Source organism: Dendrobates tinctorius, unplaced genomic scaffold (assembly GCF_039654945.1).
Source record: "Dendrobates tinctorius isolate UK_male_01 unplaced genomic scaffold, ASM3965494v1 ptg000035l, whole genome shotgun sequence".
Classification (NCBI taxonomy): domain Eukaryota; kingdom Metazoa; phylum Chordata; class Amphibia; order Anura; family Dendrobatidae; genus Dendrobates; species Dendrobates tinctorius.
The window spans coordinates 2913806-2934692 of record NW_027361703.1 but is presented as its reverse complement, the minus strand read 5'-3'; the positions used below and the strand labels follow the sequence as shown (position 1 = coordinate 2934692).

The 20887-nt window shown below is 42.7% G+C and overlaps 1 long non-coding RNA gene across 2 annotated transcripts in view; it reads left to right on the top strand.

Moving 5' to 3' along the window:
• The window catches only part of LOC141087816 (uncharacterized), a 116441-nt gene that overhangs the window by 50044 nt on the left and 45510 nt on the right, over positions 1 to 20887 (top strand). For both annotated transcript variants that reach the window (XR_012231725.1, XR_012231724.1), the window contains exon 2: positions 260 to 366. This is a non-coding gene — a long non-coding RNA (uncharacterized lncRNA). The remainder of the gene's footprint in view (positions 1 to 259; positions 367 to 20887) is intronic.

The window sequence follows — 20887 nt, the reverse complement described above, 5'->3', positions numbered from 1 at the left end:
CTGACGTGGTAAGAAAAAAACATTTATTATATCTGCGTCATAACATGAATATTGGCACACTATCGCTATTGGCTTTGAAGGCAATATACAAGTTTGGCTCATGTTGCAGTTAAGATCTTGTAAACAGTATCATCCTTATGTTTGTGCCCAATATGTGGAATTGTGTATTAATATTCTTTACAACCATTTCAAAGGAAGGGTATTATACGAAAACCTGTATATTACTTACCGGTAATGTGTTTTTTTGTAACCCATGAAGGCACCAAGAGAGAGGGGATCCACCCTTCAAGGACAGGAAACCTTCAAGATAAAAAGGCGGCTCCTCTCCCCATCAATTGGCTTACAGAGCACAAGAGGAACTTCCAAGTTAGTGTAATTATATATATGTATATATTATATATGAATCACCGATCAGTAAGTGATTAATTCTGTAAAAGGGAGGGAATGTAAGGGTGCCATCATGGGTAATGATAAAATACATTACCGGTAAGTAATATACGTGTTTTTCAGTCACCCATAACGGCACCATGAGAGAATTACTCATATCTTAGGCAGGGACCACCACCTGTAGAACCGAGGGAAGCACGGTGGCTCAGTGGTTAGCACTGCAGCCTTGCAGCGCTGGGGTCCTAGTTTCAAATCCCACCAAAGACTACATCTACAAGGAGTTTGTGTGTTCTCCCTGTGTTTGAGTGGGTTTCCTCCAGGTTCTCTGCTTTCCTCCCACATTCCAAAGACATACTGATAGGGATTCTAGATTGTGGGCCCCAATGGGGACAGTGATTATAATGCATGTAAAGTGCTGTGGAATTAATGTCGTTGCACTGACATACGCTAACTTAATAGCCTCTGAGCCATCTTATTAAGGTCCTCTTGGACACCTTAAGACCCTTTCTAGACCCCTAGAATTATACAAAAAGGGCCCTTTGTTTCCATGGTTCTGTGACTGCTAAATACTGCAGCTGACATCTAAGGTATGTAATTTTTCTTCTTAAGACTATGTGCACACGTATGCAGAAATTTCTGCATAAAAACCGGACTTCCTTCCCAGAAAACTCGCATTTTTTTCTGCGCATTTTCTGCGCATTTTTGGTGCAAAAAACGTGCGTTTTTATGCGTTTTTTTCCGTGCATTTCCAGACCCATAGAAAATAGCTAGAAACACGGAATTTTCTGCAAAATTAATGAGGATGCTGCGGTCTTTACCGCAAAGCGTTTTTTTCGCAGTAAAAAAACGCATCAATATGCACAAAAAGTGGAAAATGCATAGAAATGAATGGGAAGCTTATTTCAAGTGTTTTTTGAGCGGATTTTTGGGCAAATCCGCAAAAAAAATGCTACGTGTGAACACAGCCTTAGGGTTAGAACAGAATGGTGGTAATATAATTTCCTGTGACCTATGGAAATTTGAAACTACTTTAGGTCTAACCTCAAACGGGGGGGGATCTGCTGACAAAGCCTAGATGTCACTCTAAGGGCCGATATTAGGGTTACTAGAAGGAATGTTTTTAACAAGACTATCTTGTCTGAGGCAGAATTCAAAGGTTTAAAAGGGGCTTTCTGTCAATGACGTTAAGTCCCAAGGAGAGGGGCTACAAGAAGGGATTTATCTAGGCCTGCTACATTCCATGATAAACCTAGCGACCCACTTATTATCTGCTAGGTCACAACTGTACAGTGCCCCTAGGGCTGAGACCTGAACCTTCACTAACCTCATGACTGAGCTCTAGCTCTTTCTGAAGGAGCTCCAGGATAGATGTTAAAGGTAACTCCCCATCTGGATCCATCCACGTAGAGGAGACAAGAACTTCCTCCAGGTTCTCCCATAGATTCTTGTAATTACTGCCTGTCTACTATTAAGTAGGGTAGAAACTAATCTAGAGGAAAACCCCTTTGTTATGAATGGGTCACCGAGGAGGAAAAAAGCGACACACGCTAAGTCTCAGAAAACCAGAGAGGTTGGTAGCTATGCAGACTGCAGAGCCCTGATCTTAACACACAACTAGAAGCAGTCGTGGAGCGTGCCTACGGTGGTCCTGGACGCCTCGTCACAACCGGAGAGCTAAATAAACCTAAAGTAAGAAAAGAGGAAAACTAACTCCCCAGAGCAGACCCCAAAGGAAAGACAGCCCCCCACATGTATTGACGGTGAAGCAAGATGAAAACACAAACAAAGGCAGAAAAATAGGCTGAGCAAACGATGGGGCCAAACTAACTTGAAAGGACAGGAAAGGAAAGATACTGTCTGCAATCTGCCAAAAAACCCTACCAAAAATAATGTCCAACGGTTCTGATAACAAAATTAATTCTGAAGTCACTAGACTTCTCCCACTAGATCAGAACTCTGGAATATTCTAAGACAGAGCAAAAAGAGGCCAATATAATAAAGGACAAAAAGGCAAATTGGCAAATACAGATAAATAAGACTGGAAATTCAGCACAGCCCAGCCGGGCTGGCTGACCACACAAAAACTGAGTTGACCAACAAGAGCAAGTGTGAACATTTGCACAAAAAACAAACTTAACTTGAGATGACTGGAGCAGAGCTGAAGTCCAAGACCTGAGAAACAGACTGAATCACCAGCAACAGGATAGGGCGTTGGCTGTCTTATATCCAGTCTGATACTCCAGAAATCCAATCACTATCCTCCTCGTCAGGTGGCAGACCATTACCAATTAAACTAACCTCACTACCTCCTGTCACTACCAGAGGGAGAACGGAAGGAGAAATTCCCAGCTGGTGGAGCAGAAAATGAGCTCATAACACCCATGTTTCTCTAGAATTGACCTATCAAGTTCCAGGCTGTTAAATGCAACCTTGAAACTTGGGGATGAAGAAAAGGTTTTTGGGATGGAAGATTCGAGTCTTCTGGGAGAACCCACAGATCCATGACTGACATCGCTCTCAGCCAAAAGAACAATGGTCTCTTTCGCCAAAAGGGAGCTATGAGGATAACCCTTGCTTTGTCTTCCCTGATCTTTTTTAGGACTGATGGATGAGACACCGGGGGAAACGCATAGAGTAGCCCGCGGGTCCATTGCATTCTGAAGGCACCCACTGTGTGAGAGTTTTCTCTTGGGTTTAGAGAGCAGAATGTCTGGATCTTCCTGTTCTCCCTGGAAGCAAAAGATCTACCAGTAGGAGATCCCACATGTCCACAATCTGATTGATCACTGGTTTCTTTAGAGACCACTCTTCCTGTCCTAGCTGCCTGCGGCTCAGGAAGTCTGCCTTGCAATTTTCTTTTCCTTTGTTATTCAGGGCCGATGAGACTTAGTACATTTCTGCTATTAATATCTGGTTCGCAATTAACATTAGTGGACGAGAGAGAGTACCCCCTTGGAGGCTTAAGTAGGCTACTGTAACGCGTTTGTCAGAGAGCACACTCACATGGTGACCCCGCAGAAAAGGTAGCAGTACCCGCTATACTGCCAGGAGCTCCCAGTTGTTTGAGGAGGCTAACCTCTCTTCCTCCGACCAATTTCCTTGCACCAAATAGTCATCTAGGTGGGCTCCCTATCCCCTGGGGCTGACATCCGGAGTAACCATCTTAGACACAGTTTACCCAGGGTACCCCCTTGGTGCTGAATATATTCCTAGCCACCACAGGAGAGAGTGGACGACTGACCCAGGAAGAGCCAGCTTGCCCTCCCATCATCCCTGCAAGGCTACTTCGTTTTCCAGGACACACGACTGATTCCCGCGAATGGAACTGGGCCCATTTGACCGCTGGGATACAGGCGGTCAGAGATCCCAGCAGAGACATCGCTTTTCTGAGGGACATTACTTGATTTACCACTGCTGATGAGATGCAGCTTATGATCTTTTCTTTCTCCTCCAGGATACAGCATTCCCATTTCTCCAAGTCTATTACAAGGCCCAGGAAGACGTGTGATGTTAATGGCTGTAGAATGGATTTGTTGAGATTTAAGCACCATCCTAAGTTTTCCAATGTGCTGCTCTTCTCCCTGACTTGTCTCTGACACTGAAGGATCGAGTCCCCCATGATTAGGAAACCATCCAGATATGGCACCACGAGTATGTCCTTTTTCCAGAGATGAGGTGATATGTTACCTCTGATATTATTTTTGTAAAGATCCGAGGGGCTATCGCTAGTCCAAAGGGGAGAGCCCTGTATTGGAAGTGCCTGACCACTCCTTGTATCTGCACTGCTACTATGAGGAATCTCTGATATTGTGCGTGTATTGGTACATGATAGTAGGTATCTTTGAGGCCCAGGACTGCCATATAACAGCCCAGGAAGAGAACATTAACTGCCGCTTTCCTGAATCCATCTTGAACAAAGGAATGACCAGGAATGTGTTTAAGGCCTTCAGATTTATTATCGTTCTTAATGACGCATCCGTTTTTTTTATTATCAGGAATAAGGGTTAATAGAACCCCTTTTTTATTTCTCCTGGTGGAACTTCTTTCAATGCTTGACTCTCCCGTAGAGCTAGGATCTTGTTCTCTAGCGCAAGTTGTTTCTGTGGGGATAGCTGAGGAGGGGTATCGATATATCTTGCCCATGGGATGGTATGGAATTTCAGAGAGTCATTGAGAGGGCTTTTTAGTTTCTCAAGAGGGACCCCCGAAGAAGAACTTCCTGCCTCCTCGATCGGCCTTCTAACTTATCACCATCGCTGGATGACTTCTTGCAGTTGAACCGTCCCTTCCGAAAGGACAGTCAAAATGATGGAAAGGGGGCTCTTTGGAAACCTATCTTGTTGTCCCCATCACTTTCCTGTATCTCATCCAGGGCAGGCCGGAAAAGGAATTTGCCCTCACAGGGGCCAACAGTTTAAACAGACTGCCCTACGACCTGCATTGGACAGTACAGCTGATCTAGCTGCCAATTTAGCAGAGTCCACTGATGCGTCAGCCAGGACTGCTGCATCCCCTTTAATGGTTGGGGCTGAGGCTAGAGTGGTTTGCCTTGGCACCTTCTGCTCCAGTTGTTCCTCAAGGTTATCTAACCAGACCCTTAAAGATCTGGCTGTGCAGGTTGCCGCAATTGCTGGTCTTAGGGCTGAAAACGGTCCCCTTCTCTCCAGTTTTTCCCATTCCCTTCTAATGAGGTACTACACCTTCTCATTCACAGGGAAGGTCCTGCGTTTCCTTTGTGAGAGGCCCCCAAACATGATGTCCTGAATAGACTTCTTGGATTCTTGGTCTTCGAGACCCATTGTAGACCTTATGGGAAAACAATGTCGACCATCTGTGTCAGATGAGGTGGAACTTAGACCTAATTCATACAGGCCCTCTACCTCTGACACTGAAGAATTATCTGATGACGGGGGAATATTTTGGACCTCTTACTTCCCTTAGGGCTCCTATCTTCTGAGTGGGACAGTGATTTTACGGACTTTTTGTACTTCCATCCTAATTAGAAACCTTAGTCTGAAAGCAAAATTAGGGCAATCTTCTGAAATAGTCTGCTCTATTGACATCGTTTTTTTGACCAAGGTCTAGCGAGCCCCTGCCCACAGAGGGGGAACTCCCTGTAATTTGTTTTCCCCGTAAATTTCCTAGAAACCTCCTATCTCTCCCCCCCCAAAAAAAAAAAGTAGAGAGACAGTGCAAGAGAAGAAAAAAAAAAAAAGGGGGGGGTCCATGAACCTGCTCGAAGATCACTAATCAATTGGAACCTTTTAACAGTACCGATTAGGAGGTTGGACCACATCCAAAATGTCTCCAATGGAAACTGCGGATTCCGTAACCCTACTAAAGCTGCAACGGCTGCTGGATTCTGGCAGTGCCTCACACACTGCCTGAACAATCTCCAAGGCCACTGCCCCTTTAACCTGCATGTGGCTGCTTGGGTGCCTTCTTCCTGTGGGGTTGAGACAGGCGTCTATCTTATCAGATTTCTGCTGTGGTAAAGGATGCTCCTGCAGCTGCTGTGCTTCCATGCTGAAATCCACACTCTGCTTGCCGGCGGTCCTCCTTGCTAGCCCCGAACGCACAACCCGTTTCTGGTATCTGCCCACATCATCCGATGCGACTTCCAGGTGCCATTCCCTTCCGCGCTTAAGCCAATGCTGATGCTCCATTCATTTATGCTCAGGGAGGTGAGCAGATGAGACCTCCTGGCTCCTCCTGCCTCATCCGATGCCGTGCAGTCTAGGTCTGGGAGTACTTCCTTTTTTCCCCGGGCGCACATCCTACGCTATACCCAGGGGTGCGTGGCTGATGGGTACCAAGCAAGGGCCATGCTGTACCAAGCAAGGGCCATGCTGGTGCCCCGCTTACAGACACACCACTGTGGGGAATTGCGCTGTGTATCCAGCTCCCTCTGGAGCCGGCCACAGCAAAGACAGTGTCCTGCCAGACCCGGCCGACTCAGGGCTAGAAATTTTCTTCTCTTCACCTTTATCTTTTTACTGAGGGTTCCCCATCAAGGAGAGGAAACCAAATGATGCGGAGAGAGGATTTTTTATCTTGAAAGTTTCCTTTCCTTGAAGGGCTGATCCTCTCTCGAGGTGCTGTCATGGGTGACTAAAAAAAACACCGTTTTTTCGGATTATAAGACACTCCAGATTATGAGATGGTGCCCAAATTTTGAGGAGAAAAATAAGAAAAAAAATATTGTTTAATAAAATGGTGGTGCTTCTTATAATCCTTACACCTTATTGCTTACTGAGGGTGGTGGCTGTGGTGAAGTGGGGTCCCAGGGTCGCTGCTGGAGGAGGCAGGAGTGGGGTGATGCTGCAGGCCACAAGCAGGGATGAGGGGGCTCCGATGTGCGGTGTGCTGCTGAGGGGATCTTGTGCTGCTGCTGGGTGTCTCTGGGTGCCTGGTTGTTGCTGGCCGGTGCTGCGGGTGTCTCCGGTGCTGCGTGGGTGTCCGGCTCTGCCGACATTTTGCGACAGGCCAGAGCCACGGCACTTCCACGGGTCCATGTGCGGTGGTCTCTGGGAATATGGCCGCTGCCAGAGGCTGCGCATGCGCGGATGGTGATATCAGGATCAAGATCTCAAGAGATGAGATCTCAGCACTGAAATCTCATCTCTCGAGATCTTGATCCCAAGATCACCATCCGCACATGCGCTGCCCCGGGTGACGGCCATATTCCCGGAGACCACCACACATGGAACCGTGAAAGTGCCGGGGCTCTGGCCTGTCACAAAATGTTGGCAGATCCCCGGGCAGCGCCGGACACCCATGCAGCACCGCTGGGCACCAGAGACACCCGGACACCCCCTCATCCCAGCCTGCAGCCTACAACCATGGTATTGGTAAGGCATGTGCGCTTTCTAAGACGCACCCCCATTTACCCCCAAAGTTTGCAACTATGCATGTTAAAAAAATGCTAAATCTAGTTATAAAAATAAGAAGATAAGAAAGTTAAAGATACTAAACTTAGGGTTAAAAATGGAATAAATTATATCAATTGGTTACTTTTAAGGAAACTAACATATTTGGCCTTGGAATTGTTTAAGAATTGTGCCAGACCACAAAGATTATTTTCTACTTCACATTACCATGGAGGTTAGACCGCAATTGGCTTTTGTTGTTATATTTATCTCTTAGCTTATAAATGAGCCTTCACTTCAAATAAAAACGTCTTCAGATTTAGAAGTTGGCCAAAAGAAAAAAAAAGGAAAAAGGAAACTGAATATGCATTTTTTGTATAAGCAAGATGTATGAAATGTTTGTACAGACTTGCCGCAGACATTTTCCTGTCACCTACATATGGTATTATTAAAAAAAACGCTGTACACAGTGGCAAATACAGCAATTTGGATTTTTTTGTACAAATGTTTTGGTGTCAATGAAAGGCTGCAAAATTTCCCTCTCACCCTCTGCTACTAGATGGTTGTAGGAAAGATACACCTGTAATTTAACCCCTTTACCCCAAGGGTGGTTTACATGTTAATGAGCGGGCCAATTTTTACAATTTTGACCACTGTCCATTTATTAGGTAATAACTCTGGAACGCTTCCATGGATCCCGGTGATTCTGACAGTGTTTTCTCATGACATATTGTACTTCATGATAGTGTTTATTTGTGAAAAAAAATGGAAATTTGGCAAAAAATTTTGAAAATGTAGCAATTTTCCAACTTTGAATTTTCATGACCTTAAATCACAGAGATATCATACAAAATACTTAAGTAACATTTCCCACATGTCCACATCAGCACAATTTTGGAACCATAATTTTTTTTTTGCTAGGAAGTTATAAGGGTTAAAAAAAGTTGACCAGCGATTTCTCATTTTTATAGCACCCATTTTTTTTTTTTAGGGACCACATCACATTTGAAGTCACTTTGAGTGGTCTATATGATAGAAAATACCCAAAAGTGACACTGTTCTAAAAACTGCACCACTCAAGGTGCTCAAAACCACATTCGAGAAGTTTATTAACCCTTCAGGTGCATAACAGGAATTTTTGGAATGTTAAAAAAAAAAAAAAATTAATATTTTACTTTTTTTCACAAAAATTTTTACTTCAGATCCAATTTATTTCATTTTACCACGGGTAACAGGAGAAATTGGACCCCAAAAGTTGTTTTACAATTTGTCCCGAGTACGCAGATACCCCATATATGCATATAAACCACTGTTTGGGCGCATGGCAGAGCTTGGAAGGGAAGGATCGCCGTTTACTTTTCAATGCAAAATTGCCTGGAATTGAGATCGGACGCCATGTCGCGTTTGCAGAGCCCCTGATGTACCTAAAGAGTGGAAATCACCCCACAAGTGACACGATTTTGGAAAGTAGACCCAGTAAGGAACTTATCTAGATGTGTGGTGAGTACTTTGAATCCCCAAGTGCATCACAGAAGTTTTAACGTAGAGCAGTAAAAATAAAAAAAAATCATATTTTTTTCACAAAAATGATCTTTTCGCCCCCAATTTTTTAATTTCCCAAGGATAACAAGGGAAATTTGACCCCAAAAGTTGTTGTGCAGTTTGTCCTGAGTATGCTGATATCCCATATGTGGGGGTAAACCATTGTTTGGGCGCATGGCAGAGCTCCAACCCTAACCCCAACCACCCCTAATCCGAATCACAAACCTAACCCTTGCACACCCCTAACCCTAATCCCAACCCTAACCCCAACTCTAGCCCCAACCCTAACTTTAGCCCCAGCTCTAACTTTAGCCCCAACCCTAACAGGAAAATGGAAATAAATAAATTTTTTTATTTTATTATTTTTCCCTAACTACCTGGGTGATAAAGGGGGGGTTTGATTTACTATTTATAGCGGGTTTTTATAGCAGGTTTTTGTGTTTGTCAGCTGTCACACACTAAAAGACGCTTTTTATTGCAAAATAGTTTTTGCATCCCCTCATTTTGAGAGCTATAATTTTTCCATATTTTGGCCCACAGAGTCAGTTGAGGTCTTGTTTTTTGCTGGACAAGTTGATATTTTTATTGGTACCATTTTCGAGCACATAACTTTTTTTGATTGCTTTTTATTCCAATTTTTGAGTCAGAATGAACAAAAACCGGCAATTCTTGAATTTCTTTTTGGGGCGAGCGTTTATACCGTTCCGCATGTGGTAAAATTGATAAAGCAGTTTTATTCTTTGGGTTAGTACGATGACAGAGATACCTCATTTATATCTTTTTTTAGGTTTTGGCGCTTTAATACAATAAATACTATTTGATATAAAAATTATTTTTGCATCACTTTATTCTGAGAGCTAACACTTATTTTTTCGGAGATGGAGCTATATGGTGGCTTGTTATCTGCAGGACAAGATGACATTTTCAGCGGTACCACATTTATTTAGATCTGTCTTTTTGATCGCATGTTATGCCACTTTTTGTTCAGCGGTATGATAAAGCTTTCTTTTTTTGCCTATTTTTTTTTTTTAATGGTGTTCACTTAAGTATTGTAACAATTTTATAGGTCGTGCCGTTACAGACACGGCAATACTAAATATGTGTACTTTTATTGTTTAGTTTTTTTTATTCAAATATTTATTTATTGATGGAATAAGTATTGATTTCTTTTATTATTTTTTTAATTTGTTTTTTAAATATTTTTACAATTATTTTTTATTTAAATTCTTACTTTTACACTTTGTCCCACTATGGGACTCATTTTGTGCAGGCTGATCGCTTTTATAGCATGCAGATCTGCATGCTATATATAGTAACATAGTTTTGAAGACTGAAGGAAGACATTATGTCCATCTAGTTCAGCCTATTTTTAGTGCAGCTGTTCTGCATTGTTGATCCTGGGGAAGGCAAAAAACCCACACACAGTAGAAGCCAATTTTCTCCATAGGGAAAAAAAATTCCTTCCCCTAAGCTGGGTCAACTATCTACCTATAATATTATGTTATTCGTAACCTTCTATACTGTTACTCACAAGAAAAGCATCCATTCCTTTCTTAAATTCATTCAGTGAGTTGGCCATCACCACTTCCTCAGGAAGAGAATTCCAGAGCCTCACTGCTCTTACCGTGAAGAACCCTCTTCTATGCTGGTGCAGAAATTGTCTTTCTTCCAAACGAAGAGAATGCCCCCTTGTTCTTGTCACAGTCCTTGGTACAAACAGTTCATTGGAGAGATCTCTGTATTGCCCTCTGATATACTTGTACATATACTGTATATTAGGTCTTCCCTAAGTCTTCTCTTTTCTAGAGTAAATAGACCTAATTTTGATAACCTTTCTAGGTATTGTAGTGAACCAACTCCATTTATCATTTTAGTAGCCCGCCTTTGAACCCTTTCAAGTTCAGTAATGTCTTTCTTGAGCACCGGTGTCCAAAATTGCACACAATACTCCAAGTGTGGTCCGACGAGTGATTTGTACAGAGGGAGAATTATGTTTTCATCTCGTGTCCCCAGACCTCTTCTAATGCATCCCATGACCCTATTTGCTTTGGTGGCAGCTGCCTGACACTGGGCACTCCAATTTAGCTTCTTATTGACTAAGATGCCTAAATCTTTTTCCATGTCTGATTTCCCCAGCAGTTTCCCATTTAGTAAGTACTTGTAGCATCTGTTTCTCCTTCCCATGTGCATAACCTTACACTTACAGTGGGGAAAAAAAGTATTTAGTCAGTCAGCAATAGTGCAAGTTCCACCACTTAAAAAGATGAGAGGCGTCTGTAATTTACATCATAGGTAGACCTCAACTATGGGAGACAAACTGAGAAAAAAAAATCCAGAAAATCACATTGTCTGTTTTTTTTTCATTTTATTTGCATATTATGGTGGAAAATAAGTATTTGGTCAGAAACAAGCAATCAAGATTTCTGGCTCTCACAGACCTGTAACTTCTTCTTTAAGATTCTCCTCTTTCCTCCACTCATTACCTGTAGTAATGGCACCTGTTTAAACTTGTTATCAGTATAAAAAGACACCTGTGCACACCCTTAAACAGTCTGACTCCAAACTCCACTATGGTGAAGACCAAAGAGCTGTCAAAGGACACCAGAAACAAAATTGTAGCCCTGCACCAGGCTGGGAAGACTGAATCTGCAATAGCCAACCAGCTTGGAGTGAAGAAATCAACTGTGGGAGCAATAATTAGAAAATGGAAGACATACAAGACCACTGATAATCTCCCTCGATCTGGTGCTCCACACAAAATCCCACCCCGTGGGGTCAGAATGATCACAAGAACGGTGAGCAAAAATCCCAGAACCACGCGGGGGGACCTAGTGAATGAACTGCAGAGAGCTGGGACCAATGTAACAAGGCCTACCATAAGTAACACACTACGCCACCATGGACTCAGATCCTGCAGTGCCAGACGTGTCCCACTGCTTAAGCCTGTACATGTCCGGGCCCATCTGAAGTTTGCTAGAGAGCATTTGGATGATCCAGAGGAGTTTTGGGAGAATGTCCTATGGTCTGATGAAACCAAACTGGAACTGTTTGGTAGAAACACAACTTGTCGTTTTTGGAGGAAAAAGAATACTGAGTTGCATCCATCAAACACCATACCTACTGTAAAGCATGGTGGTGGAAACATCATGCTTTGGGGCTGTTTCTCTGCAAAGGGGCCAGGACCACTGATCCGGGTACATGAAAGAATGAATGGGGCCATGTATCGTGAGATTTTGAGTGCAAACCTCCTTCCATCAGCAAGGGCATTGAAGATGAAACGTGGCTGGGTCTTTCAACATGACAATGATCCAAAGCACACCGCCAGGGCAACGAAGGAGTGGCTTCGTAAGAAGCATTTCAAGGTCCTGGAGTGGCCTAGCCAGTCTCCAGATCTCAACCCTATAGAAAACCTTTGGAGGGAGTTGAAAGTCCGTGTTGCCAAGCGAAAAGCCAAAAACATCACTGCTCTAGAGGAGATCTGCATGGAGGAATGGGCCAACATACCAACAACAGTGTGTGGCAACCTTGAGAAGACTTACAGAAAATGTTTGACCTCTGTCATTGCCAACAAAGGATATATCACAAAGTATTGAGATGAAATTTTGTTTCTGACCAAATACTTATCTTCCACCATAATATGCAAATAAAATGAAAAAAAAACAGACAATGTGATTTTCTGGATTTTTTTTTCTCAGTTTGTCTCCCATAGTTGAGGTCTACCTATGATGTAAATTACAGACGCCTCTCATCTTTTTAAGTGGTGGAACTTGCACTATTGCTGACTGACTAAATACTTTTTTTCCCCACTGTATCTGTGTTAAACCTCATTTGCCATTTTTCAGCCCAATTCTCCAATTTATTCAAATCTGTCTGTAGTTGCAAACTGTCCTCCTGTGTGTTAACTACCTCACATAGTTTTGTATCATCTGCAAATACTGATATTTTACTGTGTAAGCCATCCACTAGATCATTAATAACTATATTAAATAGTAGGGGGCCCAATACAGAACCCTGTGGTACCCCGCTAGTAACCCTGGCCCAATCTGAGTATGCCCCATTAATAACCACTCTTTGTTTTCTATCACTAAGCCAGCTACCTACCCATCTACACATATTTTCCCCTAGCTCAAGTTTTCTCATCTTACTTACCAATCTTTTATGTGGGACAGTGTCAAATGCTTTAGAGAAGTCGAGATAAATGATATCCAATGATTCTCCTTGGTCCATTTGAGAGCTTACATCCTCATAGAAGCTGATCAGGTTAGTTTGACATGAGCGATCCTTCATAAATCCATGTTGATATGGAGTTAAACATTTATTAACATTGAGATATTCCATAATGGTAACCCTTAAACCCTTCAAAAATTTTACCCACAACAGATGTTAAGCTTACCGGCCTATAGTTTCCAGGTTCCCTTTTACACCCCTTTTTGAATATTGGTACCACATTTGCTTGCCACCAATCAAAAGGAACAGACCCTGTTTCTATAGTCTTTAAATATAAGGAATAGAGGCCTGTCTATCACATTACTTAACTCCCTTAATACCTGAGGGTGAATGCCATCAGGGCCTGCTGATTTGTCAATTTTAATCTTACTAAGGCGGTTCTGCACTTCTTCCTGGGTTAGGCAGGTAATACTTAATGGGGAGTTTGCATTATCACTCTGCATTTCCCCTGGCAAATCCTTTTCCTGTGTGAACACTGTTGAGAAAAAAGTATTTAAAACATTTGCTTTTCCCACATCGCACTCTATGATTTCACCCTCATTGTTCTTTAAAGGGCCAACACCATCAATTTTAATCATTTTACTGTTTATATAATTAAAGAATAGTTTGGGGTTTGTTTTACTTTCCTTAGCAATGAGTCTCTCAGTTTCCACTTTTGCTAAATGTTTTGTTTTTTTTCCCCACACATTTTATTTTTTTCTCTATAACATTTCAATGCTTCTTCATTGCCTTCTTGTTTTAGCTTCTTAAATGCCTTGTTCTTGTTATTTATTGCCCTTTTTACATCCTTATTTAGCTGTCAGCGCTGCAGTTTCTATTACACTGACCTGAGAGACTTCCTGGTCATCACTACACATGACAGGAAGTCTCTCAGGTCTGGAGACCTGGATGTGATCATGATGACATCGGGTCTCCATGGCAGCAATCTGGACCTCGCTACATGCCGCGGGGTCTCCGATCCAAAGGCAGAGGGGCTGCCAGCCAGGAACTGGATCCCCATCTATTTTAGGACCACGCTGGACTCCTCATGCACCACTGCCTTGGCGCCACCATTGGAAAAAAAAAATCTACATTCTGACGTCGGACTGATAAGTTTATCATTATTGAACTTCCCCTTTAAATTCCCCATTCTTGTTTAACCAATTTTTCATAATCTCTTGCAATCCTGTTTCACTCTACTCTCTCCCTGAGTGGAGTATTCCCTGTTAAAGTTAATCACACGTTAACACTTGCTCTGTCTCCTGTCTGTTACTGCATCTTGCAACCTGCTCACACTTGGCGTAGTCGGCTGGATGCAGTGCACCCGCATGGAGGTGGCAGACCAAACTGCTGGGGGGCCCTAGGTCCAGTATTTCCCTGGGGGCCATGTTAAACAACCTTCTGAAATTTAATAGGAATAACACTATGCTATGGAGCTGGACTGAATCATAGAATCGTAGAGTTGGAAGGGACCTCCTGGGCCATCTGGTCCAACCCCCTGCTCAAAGCAGGATTTGCTAAATCATCCCAGTCAGATGTCTGTCCAGCCTCTGTTTGAAGACTTCCATTGAAGGAGAACTCACCACTTCTCGTGGCAGCCTGTTCCACTCATTGATCACTCTAACTGTCAAAAAGTTTTTTCTAATATCTAATCAGTGTCTCCTCCCATTCAGTTTCATCCCATTGCTTCTAGTCTTTCCTTGTGCAAATGAGAATAAAGTTGATCCTTCTACAATGTGACAGCCCTTTAGATATTTGTAGACAGCTATTAAGTCTCCTCTCAGTCTTCTCTTTTGCAAACTAAACATTCCCAAATCCTGCAACCTTTCCTCATAAGACAGGGTTTGCAGACCGGTCACCATTCTGGTCGCTCTTTTCTGAACTTGCTCCAGTTTGTTGATGTCTTTTTTAAAATGTGGTGCCCAAAACTGGACACAATATTCCAGATGAGGTCTGACCAAAGAGGAGTAGAGGGAAATAATGACTTCACGTGATCTAGACTGTATGCTTCTGTTAATACATCCTAGAATTGCATTTGCCTTTTTTGCCTCTGCATCACACTGTTGACTCATATTCAGTCTGTGATCTATTAGTATACCCAAGTCTTTTTCACATGTGCTGTCACTTAGCCCTATTCCTCCCATTCTGTATATGCTTTTTTCATTTTTATTGCCCAGATGTAGTACTTTGCATTTCTCCCTGTTAAAAACCATTCTGTTAGTTGCTGCCCACTTCTCCAGTTTATTTAAATCTTTTTGAATCCTCTCTCTCTTCTCTAGTATTAGCTATCCCTCCTAGCTTTGTGACATCAGCAAATTTAATCAGTTTACCCTCAATTCCTTCATCTAAATCGTTGATAAAGATGTTGAACAATACAGGGCCCAGGACAGAGCCCTGTGGTACCTCACTTGAGACATTCTTCCAAATGGATGTGCAGCCATTTACAACCACTCTTTGGGTCCGATCACTAAGCCAGTTATGAATCCACCTAACAGTTGCCTTGTCCATTCCATACTTAGTCATTTTTTCAATAAGGATTGTATGAGAGACTTTGTCAAATGCTTTGCTGAAGTCAAGATATACTATATCTACAGCATTTCCTTGATCCACCCAATCAGTGATACCGTCATAGAAGGAAATTAAGTTAGTCTGACATGACTTATTAGTTACAAACCCATGCTAACTCTGTTTAATCACTTCATTCTTATCCAGGTACTGACATACATGTTGTTTAATAATTTGTTCAAAGATCTTTCCTGGTATAGAAGTCAGACTCACCGGCCTTTAGTTGCCTGGGTCCACCTTCTTCCCCTTTTTGAAGATAGGAACAACATTTGCTCTTCTCCAGTCTTCTGGCACTTCTGTTCTCCAAGAATTTTCAAAGATTATGGAGAGGGGTTCAAAAATTTCTTCTGCTATCTCCTTCAGTACTCTGGGGTGTAATTCATCTGGACCTGGAGACTTGAATTCATTTAGGTTAGCTAAGTGTTTCCTCACTATCTTTCTGTTTATAGATATCCTGGATTCTTCTATTCCCTTAATAGGACAGTGAATAACAGTTGATGTTACATTTCCTTTCTGAGGGAAAACAGATGCAAAATAGGAATTTAAAAGTTCAGCCTTCTCAACATCCTGTCTTACCATTTCATCATTTTCATCCTGTAAAAATCCTATAGCATCTTTGACTTTTCTTTTACTTTTGACATATCCCCAAAATCCTTTATTATTGCTTTTGACATCTCTTGCAAGCCTCAATTCATTTTCAGCTTTAGCTAATCTGATTTGTGCCCTGCAGGTTCTGCAGACAGCATTATATTCTTCTTTAGATATGCCTCCCTCTTTCCATTTTATAAACATTTTTTTCTTCCTTTTTAGCATGTGCTTAAGTTCTGTGTTCATCCATCCTGGTTTCCTTAAATGCTTCCTATTCTTCCCTCTTTTCGGAATTGTTAACAACTGTGCTTTGAGAATTTCATTTATCAAGATTTCCCATCCTTCCTGGACATTTTTGTCTTTAAGGATATCCAGCCATTGGATCCCTCCAATTCTCTTTCTGAATCCCTTAAAATCTGCCTTTCTGAAATCTAACCTTGACGTCTGAGTCTTCACAGGTCTTCCGCCTCTAGTTTTCCAAAATTCTAAAATAGCATGGTCGCTACCTCCTAGGGTCCCAGCCACTTTTGCCTCCTCAACCATTTCCTCCCTGTTTATAAGGATTAGATCCAAGGTAGCAGTTCCCCTTGTTTTCTCCCCTACCTTTTGGAAGATAAAGTTGTCAGCAAGAGAGGATAAGAATTTCCTTGACCTGTTAGTTTTGCCTGAGAGAGATTCCCAACAAATGTCTGGATAGTTGAAATCTCCCATGACAACAATGTCATATTTTTTGGAGAACTTGGTCATTTGATGCATAAAGAGTTCATCCATATCTTCAGCTTGCACAGGCGGCCTGTAGTAAATGCCTACAATGGTGTCCTTTCCATTGTTCTGTCCTTGAACTCCCAGTCTCTGAAGCTTCAATCTCTGTGCAGATATACGCGTTTCTAACATACAATGCGACACCCTCTCCTCGTTTATCAAGTCTGTTTCTTGCAAATAAGTTGTATCCTTCTAGTCTTGTATTCCAATCATGTGTATTGTCCCACCAAGTTTCAGTGATTCCAATGACATCATATTTCTTTTCCTGTGTTAGTAGTTCCAATTCTCCTTGTTTGTTGCCCATGCTTTGTGCATTAGTATAGAAACATTTTAGTTTGTGATAGGTTTCTCTTTCTCCAATATTTTTATTAATTAGATTCTTTTGTCGTTGTTCTTCCTTTCCACTTCTAATAGCAGAGTTCTTAATAGCATTTGTCAGGTGTATGGCTTTTTCTGGTCTTTTGCTTCCCTTCCCATGTTGTTCTAGTTTAAAGCTCTCCTTACAAGTGTAGCAAGGCGAATTCCAAATACATGCTTTCCAGTCTTCGTAAGGTGCACCCCATCTCTAGCAAGTAGTCCATCGTATAAGTAATTCACTCCGTGATCCAGAAATCCAAATCGTTGCTGACGGCACCATCGATGTAGCCAGTTGTTCACCTGCAGAATCTTATTCCACCTCCTTGTTCCATGGCCATCCACTGGGAGGATGGAAGAGAAGACCACTTGCGCTCCCAGTTCTTTCACTTTCTTGCCTAAGTCTTCAAAGTCTCTGCAGATGGTTTCCAGGTCATTTCTTGCAGTGTAATTTGTCCCCACATGTAGTAGCAGGAATGGGTAGTCATCTGTAGGTCTGAAGAGTCCTGATATCCTGTCAGACACATCTTTAATTTTTGCACCTGAGCGCATTAGGGGAATGATGAGGATGCATCCCATGATCCCCGCCTTGCAGGTGGAGGTCGCCACGATGGCTTTAGACAGGGAGGTGAGAGACTTCATTATGCTATGACCCCACTGAGAGAGGGACACGTTTGACAAAGTATTGCGTATCTTGGAGGAGACACATGGGGACCCCACAGATGTAGGGAAACTGCACATGCGGTTGTTTAGCCAGATTCAAAGAGAGGGGGAGATGCTGACTCAGTACCTGAATGTCCTACAGGAAATCCACACAGCCATCATCAGAAAAGACAGCGAAGGCATAGGGCCTACTGACATAGTGTTACGGGACCAGATGGTGTCTGGATTGAGAGACGCACTGCTGAAACAGGCCCTGCAAGAGCGCTTGCAAGTAAATCCGTGCATAACCTTTTGCAGAGGTCGGAAGTGAAGCGCACGAGCAAGAGCAGGGGGTGACAGTCCCGAAGGCAAAGGTCCAGAGCGGAAAGGTATCTGTAAATCTGATCACTGAACCAGGGTGGGTAGAAGATTTGCGGAAGGAGATTCAAGTTATGCGGGAAGACCTGACGGAAACTAAAAAGAAGGTGATGACCTCATTAAACTCACCCGGGGGCAGAACTGTCCCAGAACCAAGACGGGGTATGAGGACATCTCATCGGGAGGAACTTCCTATGTGCTATATCTGCTGAGAACTGGGACATATGGCTTGGGTTGTGGACGTCGAGGGCAGCTTCTTCAGTGCTGTCCATTAAACTAGGAGTCTCCGAGGCTGGGGGATGCCACCTGTACCGAGAACAGCCAAAAAGGAGAATCAGAAGTACCACCAATTTAGTGTCTATGTGTCTTCTAGTCTAGGCTGAGATGGATGGCCGGGCTGTACGCTGCCTGGTAGATACCGGCTCACAGGTGACTACGATGCCCGAGACATACTTTAGAAGGCAAATTAAATGCCTGCACTGTGCAAAATACCTATCCACTGCCACGAATTCATAGAATCATAGAATCGTAGAGTTGGAAGGGACCTCCTGGGCCATCTGGTCCAACCCCCTGCTCAAAGCAGGATTCGCTAAATCATCCCAGTCAGATGTCTGTCCAGCCTCTGTTTGAAGACTTCCATTGAAGGAGAACTCACCACTTCTCGTGGCAGCCTGTTCCACTCATTGATCACTCTAACTGTCAAAAAGTTTTTTCTAATATCTAATCTGTGTCTCCTCCCATTCAGTTTCATCCCATTGCTTCTAGTCTTTCCTTGTGCAAATGAGAATAAAGTTGATCCTTCTACAATGTGACAGCCCTTTAGATATTTGTAGACAGCTATTAAGTCTCCTCTCAGTCTTCTCTTTTGCAAACTAAACATTCCCAAATCCTGCAACCTTTCCTCATAAGACAGGGTTTGCAGACCGGTCACCATTCTGGTCGCTCTTTTCTGAACTTGCTCCAGTTTGTTGATGTCTTTTTTAAAATGTGGTGCCCAAAACTGGACACAATATTCCAGATGAGGTCTGACCAAAGAGGAGTAGAGGGAAATAATGACTTCACGTGATCTAGACTGTATGCTTCTGTTAATACATCCTAGAATTGCATTTGCCTTTTTTGCTGCTGCATCACACTGTTGACTCATATTCAGTCTGTGATCTATTAGTATACCCAAGTCTTTTTCACATGTGCTGTCACTTAGCCCTATTCCTCCCATTCTATATCTGCTTTTTTCATTTTTATTGCCCAGATGTAGTACTTTGCATTTCTCCCTGTTAAAAACCATTCTGTTAGTTGCTGCCCACTTCTCCAGTTTATTTAAATCTTTTTGAATCCTCTCTCTCTCTTCTCTAGTATTAGCTATCCCTCCTAGCTTTGTGTCATCAGCAAATTTAATCAGTTTACCCTCAATTCCTTCATCTTCATGAATTGAAGAGTCACTGTCCACACTGGGAAGCGCAAAGTACTTTTCTACATTAAACCTGGCCAGTGGCTATTGGCAAGTGCTGATGTCACAACACGATGAAGCAAAGACGGACTTTATACTACCTATGGGCTTGTACGGGTTCAACTGGATGCCGTTCGGTCTTGCTAATGCTTCTAGTGCTTTTCAGTGTCTCATGGAAAGGTGTTTGGGAGATTTGAATTTTAAAGCCACTCATCTACCTGGACGATATAATTGTGTACGCAATTCTAACTCCAACCCTAACCTCAACACACCCCTAACCACAACCCTAACCAATATTACAATTGCTCTGATTGGCTGTTTCACTTTCAACAGCCAATCAGAGAGATCATAGCCACAGGGGGTCAAAGCCACCCCACCTGGGATGAAGTACAAGTCCTCCTGTACCTGCGGGTCAGGTGATCTTTCAGTGATCCCGGTCACCCGACCCACAGGAACGCGATTGCTGCCATGACACTTATATTGGAGTCACAAGTCGTAATGGCACGAATTTTCATGATGCCTACGTAGGCGTCATAAGTCGGGAAGGAGGTAACCCTGAGTGAACTTATATTTCCATTATGATTCTCATTAAAATGTTTGGAAATTCTCAACAATCTCCGTCGATTGACAGTGCTGTCAGGCTTGGCAGCCGTAATATGCTCTCCAATTCTTTTTTTAAGGGGTCTCACAGTGCACCCTATGTAGTACTTATTGCACACCATGCATGTCGCCATATAATCAACATGTGGGGTGTTGCAATTAACAAATGCTTTAATCAAATATTTCTAGTTGATCATATCATTACAAAATTCATTTGTTCTCTTCATATGCCTACACAGGGTGCACTTCTTTCCTTCACATTTATAACACCCTTTCCGCACTGACAAAAAGAATTGGGGATAAGATATTGCCTAATGTTCTGGCACGTCTAGGAACACAGCAATAGCCTTTTTTCAAGATTTTGGCCAGAACCGCATCCTGGTAGAGAATGGGCAAAAACTGTGGCATCAGTGCGACAATGTTATTATAGTCTACACTGTAGGTGGTTGAAAATGTAGGTATATCCTGTGCTTTAACCCTGGCATGTGAGCAGACCCATTCATTTGATGTGTAATTGTCTCCAGTACATTAGAAAACTCACCACACC